The following is a 10,380-nucleotide window of genomic DNA, read 5'->3' as shown; positions in this document are numbered from 1 at the left end:
GTGCCGCCAATTTAGATAGGCTGCTAAATATTTCAGCAGCTTTCTGCTAGCAACAGCAGGTAGCAAACCACACATGTGCACGTGTTACCTGCAACTACAATGATCCTCTTGCTTGTATTCTGCTTATTCTCCTGTCCAGTGTGGAGAAGAACTGCCAAAATTGGAGGTAAATTAACAGGCTCAGTTTAGTTATCCCCAGGGGCCAAATCCAGCTCAGCTCCCTTCCCTGCTCCTCCTGCTTTGGGGGGAAGGCTGCACAGCCCCAGTAGTCTGACTGACTTCTTCCTGCATTCCCAAGACTGAAAACCAGTCAAAACCCACATGCTGCTTCTGCAGTTCTCAAGGAAAAAAACTGAAAGATGCTTCGTCTTCTTCCCCTCTCTGAGCAATGCTTGCGGTGCTTTGGTTTAGCCTACAAATGTGCTAGTGTGGATTGGGCTTGGCTTCATACAGCACCTGGCACACTGGGGACCCAGTCCGAGACAGAAACAATTAGGACATAACCCAAATAAGCAGCATCTTTAATCACGTACTTCCCCTGGCTGCTCCATCTCAGCCTGTAGAGAGCTGCACTTAAGCTAGGACTAGGCTGAGACGAGCAAAGAGCTATTTCTTTCACCGTCACATGAGGAAAGATGCTAATTTCTCCTGTGGAGGCATCGATCTTGGTATGTACCAACCTATTCCCCATCTCCCAGACCACATATTATTTTACAAGTTCACATTAAAAAAAAAGTTAATGGGGGAAGCAGGCACCAGCAGTTATTTCCACTCTCCCAGACTGGTTCACTTCATTGCCATAATTCAGCTCGTGCAAAGCTCCATAGAACAGTAATATCTAGACAAACTAGCTGTTCTCAAAATCTTCCTTTTTTTTTTTTTTTTTTTTTTTTTTTCCTTTCAGCAAATCTTTTTCTTTCTTGACCCTTCTCTGGATGAACTTTGTCTTGAATAAACAGCAACATCTGGAATTCAGCAAAACACACCATAAAGGGAATAAGATGTCCACAGCAGTTTGGCTGAAAAGGACAAACCCATTCATTACTCAAATGAAAAGTTACGATTGCTAAATGTCAGATTAAATTGAAAAATGAAAAAAAAAAAAAAAAAAAAAAAAAAAAGGAAAACATTGAATCCTCTGTACGTGTCCTCTGTGTCCTTGCCAGCTCAGCGCGCACAAAGCTGTCCCTCTGTTATCGCTGCTCTGTCTTTCTTCTTTCTGGTTTTGTTGAAAGTGTGTGAGCATTTGCTAATTGCTGGTGCACACGATCAGTTTGGTTGCTTTTACAGTGAAAACAAGTGAAAGCAATGGGCAGCTCAGAAAGGGGATGGGAGATGTCATCTCAGCCTCCCTCCTCCCAGCTGAGCAGCTCAGGGATGCTCCAGGAGGTGTAGCACCATCCCGCATGCTCTGTGGTTGTGACAGCATGGAGCAGCTGATCCCTAAGTATTGTGCACATAACCAGACTGAATCCTCTCCCACTGTTTTGCTTTTGGGTGTGCCATGCCTGCTTTCCGGTCCCAACTCACTTTCTTCAGAGCATGAGTTGAGGTCATGAAGTCGCAGCTCCCATCAATCATCAGAAACAGAATTAGTTCTTCAGCTAGTTGGACAACCTCTGTCTCAGAAGATTGCTCCCAGGGGTGAAGTGCTGCCAGCCTGGAGAATAAATATCACTTCAAGGAGTGGCTCTCTGTGAATTTCTGTTTTATACAAGGAAGCCATTTGTGTCTTTGTAGCATGGAAACAAAATTAGGAATTGGATTTGTTCTTAGGAATTGCATTTTTTTCATGGAGCCAGCAACAGCACACTGGGAAGGATTTAGTTTACAACTATGGATGAAGCCATAGTAAAAAAATCAAGAAGGAAGCCTCACATGTCCACATACACCTGCTGCTGCTGCTGCTGCAGCTGCTGGGGGCTGCCTGAGAGCCACTCTGAGCATCCCTCTTCCTCTCCAGTGCAACCCACCCTCTGACATGCAGAGTATCTGTGGGGACTGGCGAGATTGCTGCTTCAAGTGGCCCCTCAGATCATCAGCTTGCCCACCTCAGAGGCACGGGACATGGAGCACATGGGCATGGACGCAGACATGGACAACACATGGGCAGCTCAGAGCTGGGCTGGTGCCCATGGCCTCCTGCTGCCTTTTGCCTGTCCTTTCATGAAAGCAGTGATGTAGAGTTTATCACTCGTGAAATCAAGCCCTAAACACTTTCCAGCCAAGTCACTGCATTAGCAGGCAACTTTTGGGGTAAGCAGCATTATGATTCATGTAAATAAGTGAGAAGTTTTTCCTGTTTCCTCTCCTTCCTCACAGAGAAAACAGAGGTTACATCCGTACTAACAAAGTAATCCTGAAGTTCCACATTTGCAGGTTCAGACCCCAAAATTGATCATGTGTGCTGCCATAGCAGGGTTGAGGTCTGGGCCACCAGCCCCTCCTCAGCAGTCCCCGGGAGCAGATTAGGGGCCAGAGGCTGCTCACAGCCACCTGCTTGTATGTGGCCAGCCTGGGGGGGTGGAGAGAACACCACAGCACAGGCCAGCTGCCCGAGGCCCAGGAACTGCTCCTGGCTATGGCTATGGTATGGTTCACTGGTAGGGACATACCTAAACATCTGCATTTCTGTCCCAGGGATAACCTGAGAGCAGCCCTGCTGGGCAGAAGTGACAAGCTGATGTTGTTGTGGGTTATACCAGAAGAAAGCATCACCTTAGACCAGAAGCAACTAAATTGATGCCAAACACCACATAGCCCTCCCTGTGAGCAGGAACTGCTTAATACCACAGGTAACACATCAGTTACCCACAACAGCTCTATCTCCTTGCAGTACATACTACTATTTTAGTGAGACATGGATGTGCCTATAGCAGATATCTTCTCCTGCTACCAACAGGCCTGAGGTCTCAGCAGATGGTGCAAGGGGTAGCCACTGTTCCAGGAGTGTCCCCACCTGCCACCTGCCCTTGGGGACAAGTGCCTGGGAGAATCATCAGCTCATTTTCCTTTGTTAGCAGCATATTCTTGTCCAATGAAATTCCCATGTGTGTCATTCTCCCCCAGCCAGGTGCCATCGCTCTGGGCTCGGTCCCCTGTCACCTCATCTCTGCGGCTGATGGGACAAGCTGGGGCACTGGGCTGCTCAGAGAAACCCCCTGCTGCCTTTTTGACAGCTTTTCAGGGCTATTCCTGCTGCAGAATGGGCATGCTCCCCATTTCTTGGCAGCTTTTCAGGCAGGGGAGCTGTTTTACACTGCATGGTGGGATGTGTGTACAGTACCAGGGAGATCTACATTTTTATAAAAGGCTCCCTTATGAAGACAGGGTTGTACAGCAAGAGATATGGAAATGAGGTGGCTGGTTGTTGCCTGCTCCCCTTCTCTAGTTTCAGAAATCCTTGCTACAAAATATATATATATTTTAGATTTTACTTTAAACCAAAATAGGGCCAGGATATAAATGGGAGTGTGGATTACAGCTGGTGTCCTTCAGAAAAACATCTACGAGATTCCAGCAAGGAGCAATGAGGCAGACCTTCAATTCCCAGTTATAAACCTACAGGCCATATAAACACATGGTGCCATCAGGACAGAGATGCTGGGAGAGATAAATCTCCGAAAGCTGGTCAACCTCATGTATGATATGTGCCTGGCCTCTACTAACACATGACATCTGTCCAAGGCCTATCATAAATTTTATGAGTATAACAATCTCTTGATCCTATTTTCTTACAAGCACCCACTGGAATGCAGCGTTTACCCCCATACTTGCTGCACCGCTATTTATAACTCTGAACCCATCAGGATGAGATATTTTTCCCCTGAAATCTTGGAACAGTTCAACTGAATGAAAAACAAATCATCTCTCATTTCTTTTATTTCACACGTTTAACCACCAGGGCTGAGAATGTGGAAACAATCCTAATAATGCCGTCTCAGATGATCCTGAATTCCTGCCGACGATTTATCTGTGGTCAGAAGGACAGCGATTCAGTGCCCACCACACGAACTACAGGGAGCCAGAAAGAGCTTTGCCTGGCAGAAACTAATGCCTGAGCTTGGTCACTCTGCTTAAATAACTGAGCAGACCTGGCAATGCCCAAAACTCTGCAGAAAGGCACAGCTGATAGGGACCCAGATGGCAGTGCTGTGCCCACTGTGAGGTCAGGCCAAGGCATGCAGCTATAGTTATCTCATCCCTCCCCAGTCCCACGTTTTCAGTTCACTCACCTGTTACATTTGTCACTAAGCAAGAGAGGGACTGCTATTCTATTATCAGCTTGTGCAGTGCTTGGCATTGCAGGAACCCACCTCAGACAGAGCTTGCAAGATGAACAGTAGCTGTGTTGGCCTCCCTTCCTCTTGCTCATGCACACATGCGCATACACACGTATACATAGCCTCTCCAGGGCCTGCTAACAACCCCCTGGGAGGCCTGATTCTGACCTAAATTATGTTAACATTATAATGAGTCATACATTTTGTTACCTTGGTAGAACTGCTGCTGATTTACATGTCTACCAGGAACAGGCACCGGAGAGACACTGCTGGAACAGGAGCCACCACTGCATGCACAGAGCCACCACCCTCCATTGCCATGTATTTTCCTTTAAGGGGGAAGGTATTTGGCACATCAGGTTTATTTTTGCAACTGTGATTTACTCGTGCCCAGAAGAGGTAAGGACCAGGCTTGCCGCAGGGGAAATCACCCACATTCCTCACCAGAGGCGGAGTGAGTGCGCTCAGGTCATACAAGGATGCATAACCGAAATGGCAATGGTGGTTTCACAAACTGCGAATGTGTTACACATTCAATGGTGAAGAAAAAATAAACTTCACCATTATTCACAAATTGGGACCAAGTGGGATTTACTCCAACTGAAATAGCCACTGATGGAACCCATCTGCTCCTAGAGTAGATCAGCTATGCAGGAAAATATGTAGTCTGTGACTGGGAAGGGAGGGTTGAGCAGAAATAAGATCAGAGCCTTACTGCTGTGTTAGACCTCAAGCAAGGGTTGTTGTTCTTCCATTTTCTTGTGTGTGAATAGTTTTAGATGGTAAGTTTATCTCTAAGAATAAAATTCTGCCTGAGCTCCTTTTGCCTTATGTGTTTCCCAATCTAGGGAGAACCAATTAATTTTAAAAGTCCAAGAAGTTCCTCCTTTATCAGCTAAAGCATCCCCTGTGTTCTGAAATAAGGATTTATTTCAGCAGTTTCAAAGAGAGCTCTCTTGCTGCCCCTCCCCAGTGTGGGGGTTGCCGGACTATTAAGATTTGGTCATAAATTGTGCAAATGCTCCCAGCATTTTTAATTAATGTGAAATTTGCATTTTGATGAAGTGGGTGATGGAGCCCTCCAGCAACAGAAACAATTACATATTGACCTGATGAAACAGCAGTAGGATGGTTGCAGCAAATGCGTTCAGCTCGGTTTGCGATGGATTAATAGTGTTCTCCTGGGCGTTCCAGTCCTGCCCACGGTTATTGAGCAGAGGTGCAATGCCCCAGAGCTCCTGGGAGTCCTGCTGATTTAGGCAGGTTACACCAGATGTTAGCATCCCTACCCACCTTTTAGTTGGGTTTGCTCAAGGGTCAGCGAGTGGAAGGAGGGGAGAACTGAGATCTCTTTTCTTTCTCATCACTAACATTGGGTGCTGGCAGCTCTCTAGGAGCATCCACTGGTGATCCTTCCTTAACACTGGGAGTAGCGGAGAAGATGCTCTGCACTACTCCTTGCTTTTTCAAACCTGCTGCCCTGAACAGGGGCAAATGGCAACTTAGCCATTTCTCAACTCAAATCAGCATGAAACAGAAAATTGTTTTCACCATTTATGCAATTTCTCCCTCCAGTAAAGCAATTTCTCCCTTTTCCAGGCGATGATAATCTGCATAGCTGCATTTCAATACACAGGACTCGCTTCGGAAGCTTTGAAACTCCGCTGCACCTGGCAATGGACCAAAAGGACCGTTGTTCGAGTGTTTTACGTACTGGGGAGCTGCCTCAGCATGCATTCTTGAGAACAAGTCCAAGGCATTAGAACACGTTTTGCATCCAGAAATTATTTATGAAGCCCAGAGGAAGTTTAACATGACAGGAAACATTAAGACTTTCCAGCCTGTTGAAGAGAGAGGAACATACTATGATTTCCTAGCAGATCTTTCTGGTTCACAAGGTATTTCATACATTTCCTCTCCCCAGCTGCTTTACAGTAAGCAACAAATGAATGGCCTGATTTTATTTATTTATTTATTTGGGCAGGGGCAAGTAAAATCTCAGTTGAGTTGAGAACTGATTTCACATCATCTCAATCCAAATTCAGTCTTGATTCTCTTTCTCCAACACATCTACCCCTTGACAGCATGAGCTCTAATTATGTCCAAGCCCTCACAAACAACAGAGCAGAAGCAGAGGGACTACAAGTGGCTCTAGCTCAATTTGCTTCACAGTACACATCATATCACAAAGTTAAGAAGTGGGAATCAGACCTCTGCAAATGTTCATTCATCTGGACCATCATCTACCAGAATGAAAGAGGACAAAACTGGTAAGGGCAATGGAAGCAGGATGTTTTTTTCTGCACATCACAATGGAGAAGCTATTAATAAATCTCCTTACAGCAGAGCGAGGCTTATGCTGTAACATCCAGAAGTGAGTGATTCAGGCAGATTTAGCTAACCACAGTAATGTGGTTTTCCTAGCTCAGCCTCTGAGATCTCCAAGTCCTGACTGTGCTGCATTTGCTAACAACTCAGCTCCTCTTAGCTCTCCTCTCCCAGCCCTCACTTCTGTGGTCCTAACCTCTGTGCGGTTTTACGCTAGTGTTATCTGACTGACTCCTCTCTACTTTCACTGCCTCCCCTGCTCACTCACCTCTTTGTTTCCACTGCAGGAACAGAAGTATGTTACTTTTTGTTGTTATTACGCTGTCAAGTGACATCTTGAACAAACCTGCCCACCACATATAACCTCAGCAGTCCTTCCTAAATGGTGATTTGCACAGCCAGTTTCAAGTAAGAGCATGCGATGGGAGCATGCAAACAAAAGAGCACTCCTGAACTTCAACTGGGTCATTACAGAGGAGGAGGCAGCTGCTTTGGGGGTTAAAATCCTGCTAAAGTTCCACATTATGTGCTCAAATGAGGATCTTTTGTCTGGGGACTGTATGTAGACCTGGCCTGGTCCACACTTCAGTCATTCTTCTTGTTCTATTCATACAGGTCAAAAAATTTTAGCTACCTCGTATCTGTGAGGTCTAACTCATCTCCTCACTCAGCAGTTCTCATCTTGCATCTCCCTTTCCCTAGCTTTGACACAGCTGTCTCTATTTGTCAGTCTGTTTGTGGGGCTTTTTTATTTTTATTTCTAATCTTCACTAATTGTCTACTTACTCCTCACATTGCCCTTCCCGGCATATTTTCTCTTTTGGAATATTATTTCTGGATTAAAGAAATCTACCTCCTCCACTCTCCGGACTCTGGACTTCTCAGTCCAGGTGACTTCATTAGTTTCTTTAATTTATCAAAATTCATTCTTTGCAACCTTGGCAAATGATCTACTTCTGTTTATCCTTCATGCGGTAAATCGAACCCACTTACAGTCATGCAAGCTGAGGCCATTTCCTATGGTCTGTTCTCTCTCACTGCAAGAGCATGACTAACGTTAGATAATGAAAATCAGAAAAGCCAGTATCTGCAATCTGGTCATTAATCAATGAAATCTAGAGCAGACACCAAGGGAAAAAAAATAATAAAAAATAATTTTAAGAAAAAATAAAGGAGCTCCTTTAAGTCCTACTTCAGCCCCTATAATTGTAATACAAAGAAAGAGGGGGGATAAATTCTTGCCTTGCCTCCTGAGAACCAGCAAGTGCTCTGAAGCATGAAAGCCAATTCTCCATCGTTTAACTTGCAGAATTATACATTTCAGTGAGTGTAATATTATAGCATTCACTACTTGACCCTGTTACCCCCCATCAGCCTCATATGCCAGGTAACTCAAAAGAGGAGGAAGACTTCTAATTTCAAACTAAGTTGTGCAAAGAGGTCCTTAAAACTCTCCTCTTCATGGGCAGTAGAACAAAAGCACAAGACAATTTACTGTCACCCACTTCTTGATACCTGGAGATCCTCTGAAATACTGTAGAGTTTTTCAATTCTATATCTCAAAATGCAGGGGAACTTATGCAGGGGAACTTATGCAGGGGAATTCTGAACTTAATACTCTGAAGGTGTGTGCCCTTAGAATTTACCTACTACATTCTATGAGAAAAATGGTGAAAAATACATCAACAGTAAGGAAAATCACCAACTGTGTTTGTCACCACATGAAGAGCAAAGGCATACACGAGACATTCTAGGAAACAGAAAATTTGTCCCACAAAATGAAATTTCAGTTTTTTCAGTGCATACTAACATATAGAAGTGATGGTGACCTGCATGAATTTAGCCATTGTTTCAGTTGTAGAAATATTTCTCTTGCTATAAGAAATACAGCTCCTTCTGCCTGATGGGACTATGCTAAGGGCAATGCCGAAGTGCAAAACTACTGATATTTGTGTGTGACTCTTATTATTGCTTTTTGATACCGGTCTCCTTTGCATAAGTGACTAAAAACTCATTAATGCAGAACGTGCGTCTCATCTTTTACAGCACCTATAACTGGATCCATCTTTAGCTGGAAAAGACAGTCTTTGTCACTTGCTGGCAGCCTGGTCCAACAAATCACACTGCTTATCTGGGCAACCTGCTGCAGTGCTCAACTCTCCTTGGGGTGGAAACCTTTTCTCCACCTCAAGTTTGAACCTCCCACATACAATTTTCAGCCACTGTCTCTCTTCTTGCTGCCCTGCGCCTCCAAAAAGAGCCTGTCTCCATTTCCTCTGGCAGACACTGGCAGGTTGCCATTAGGCACTCCAAAAAAAAAAAAAAACAACCTCTTTTCCAAGCTGAAAAAAGAAGTTCCTCATTTTCTCCTCAAAGGGCAGTGCTCCAGCCATGGTCTCCCACTGATGGAAGTGAAGACACTCACCTGCAGAATACTGCATGGCCATGCTCCTGAAGTACTTGCCAGAAAGCTTCAAATCCAGATTTTTCCTAAAAATGAATTGTTTACATTCAGCACACTAAAATATTCATTTGTTATGACTAAATCGTACAGTATTGAGATTATCTAGTGTGGTCTGGAGCTGCTTTTGCGAGTAGGTGGCAATGATGGTTGAGAAAATTTGACATACCTCACTGTGGAATATTTGCAAGTGGAAGAAAATAGATTTTTCAAGACCTTAAGTGTATTTCTGGAAGAAGATGGAAAAAAAAATCTCTTTTCTCTAAAATTAAAATCTGGAAGAGAAAAAAAAGTTCAAACAAACATTGGAAATGGTTCCAACTTTCATCCACAAAACAAAAACAAAAACAAAAAAAACAAACAAACAAAAACAACAACAACAAAACAGTTTTCAGTTATTATTAATGTAGGAGATTTTTTTTTGTTTTTATTTTTTTCCCCCACCAATGGACATTAGACTTTCTTGAGAAAAAAGAAAAAAAAAAGTTCTATTGCACTTTTGTGAACATTATTCATGAAATAAAGTTGTTTTTTTGTGTTTTTTTTTTTTTTCTAACAAGCTCTTACAGAAGACATGATCACTCCCACTGCATGTCATAAATTTGCACACTAGAGCTCTCACGACAGTCTTCTGATGGGACCATTTTTTAAGCTATAATCGGTAGATTTCCTCAGCCTGTCCTCCAGTCTTGTCATAAATCTATCACACCAGCTTCTGGCTTTCCATTTCAGCCTACACACACCTGCCTTATCCCCTTATACCTTCTCTACATGTTTTATTTGTTCATAACAGCTTTTCTCCTGAGGATTTCACTGCTTGGGTGCACAGCACCATCCCTGCCCTGCCTGCCTTTGAGTATTTCTTTTTAGCTTGGCTTCCCTTGAAGCATGATGAGAAGTGCCGTTGAGGTTGTATTGTCCAAAAGTCCCAAGAACTGGCTGCACAAAAAGTCCCGTTTGTGCACTGCTCTAAAAACCTTTCTGTGGGTGAGGTCCCCATGGCAGGGAAGTTGTATCCATGTTCCAAACCTTTTACCACCCCATCTGTTCTTTTTTTTTTTTTTTTTTTTTTTGAGTCTGGACAATTACACGCCATGCTCATAGGTAGTACAGACCTCATAGCTCTTACCCTAAGAGGTATGGGTGTCCAAACTGAGCTGATGAACCTCAGGACAGAATCATGGCCTTGTATTTATTTTAATCATCAAGTCTTCTTTGGGACATAGCCAAAATTCCTGCCATCAGAAGTCATGTCCAGAACTGTTTCATTTTCTAAGAATCTCCCTAATGCCTTCAGCACAGCTGACA

General features: G+C 43.9%; 1 long non-coding RNA gene across 1 annotated transcript; it reads right to left on the bottom strand.

The window, feature by feature from the left end:
• Positions 1–2,988: 2,988 nt before the first annotated feature.
• On the bottom strand, positions 2,989–9,349 carry LOC118163923. Its single transcript, XR_004749249.1, has 3 exons — positions 9,242–9,349; positions 9,037–9,101; positions 2,989–3,084 (listed from the first exon to the last, which is right to left on the bottom strand). It is a non-coding gene; the product is annotated as an uncharacterized LOC118163923 (long non-coding RNA).
• Positions 9,350–10,380: the final 1,031 nt, after the last annotated feature.

The sequence above is a fragment of the Oxyura jamaicensis genome, chromosome 3 (genome assembly GCF_011077185.1).
Source record: "Oxyura jamaicensis isolate SHBP4307 breed ruddy duck chromosome 3, BPBGC_Ojam_1.0, whole genome shotgun sequence".
Classification (NCBI taxonomy): domain Eukaryota; kingdom Metazoa; phylum Chordata; class Aves; order Anseriformes; family Anatidae; genus Oxyura; species Oxyura jamaicensis.
Note: the sequence above shows the minus strand (reverse complement) of the source record. Positions and strands in the feature narration are given on the sequence as shown.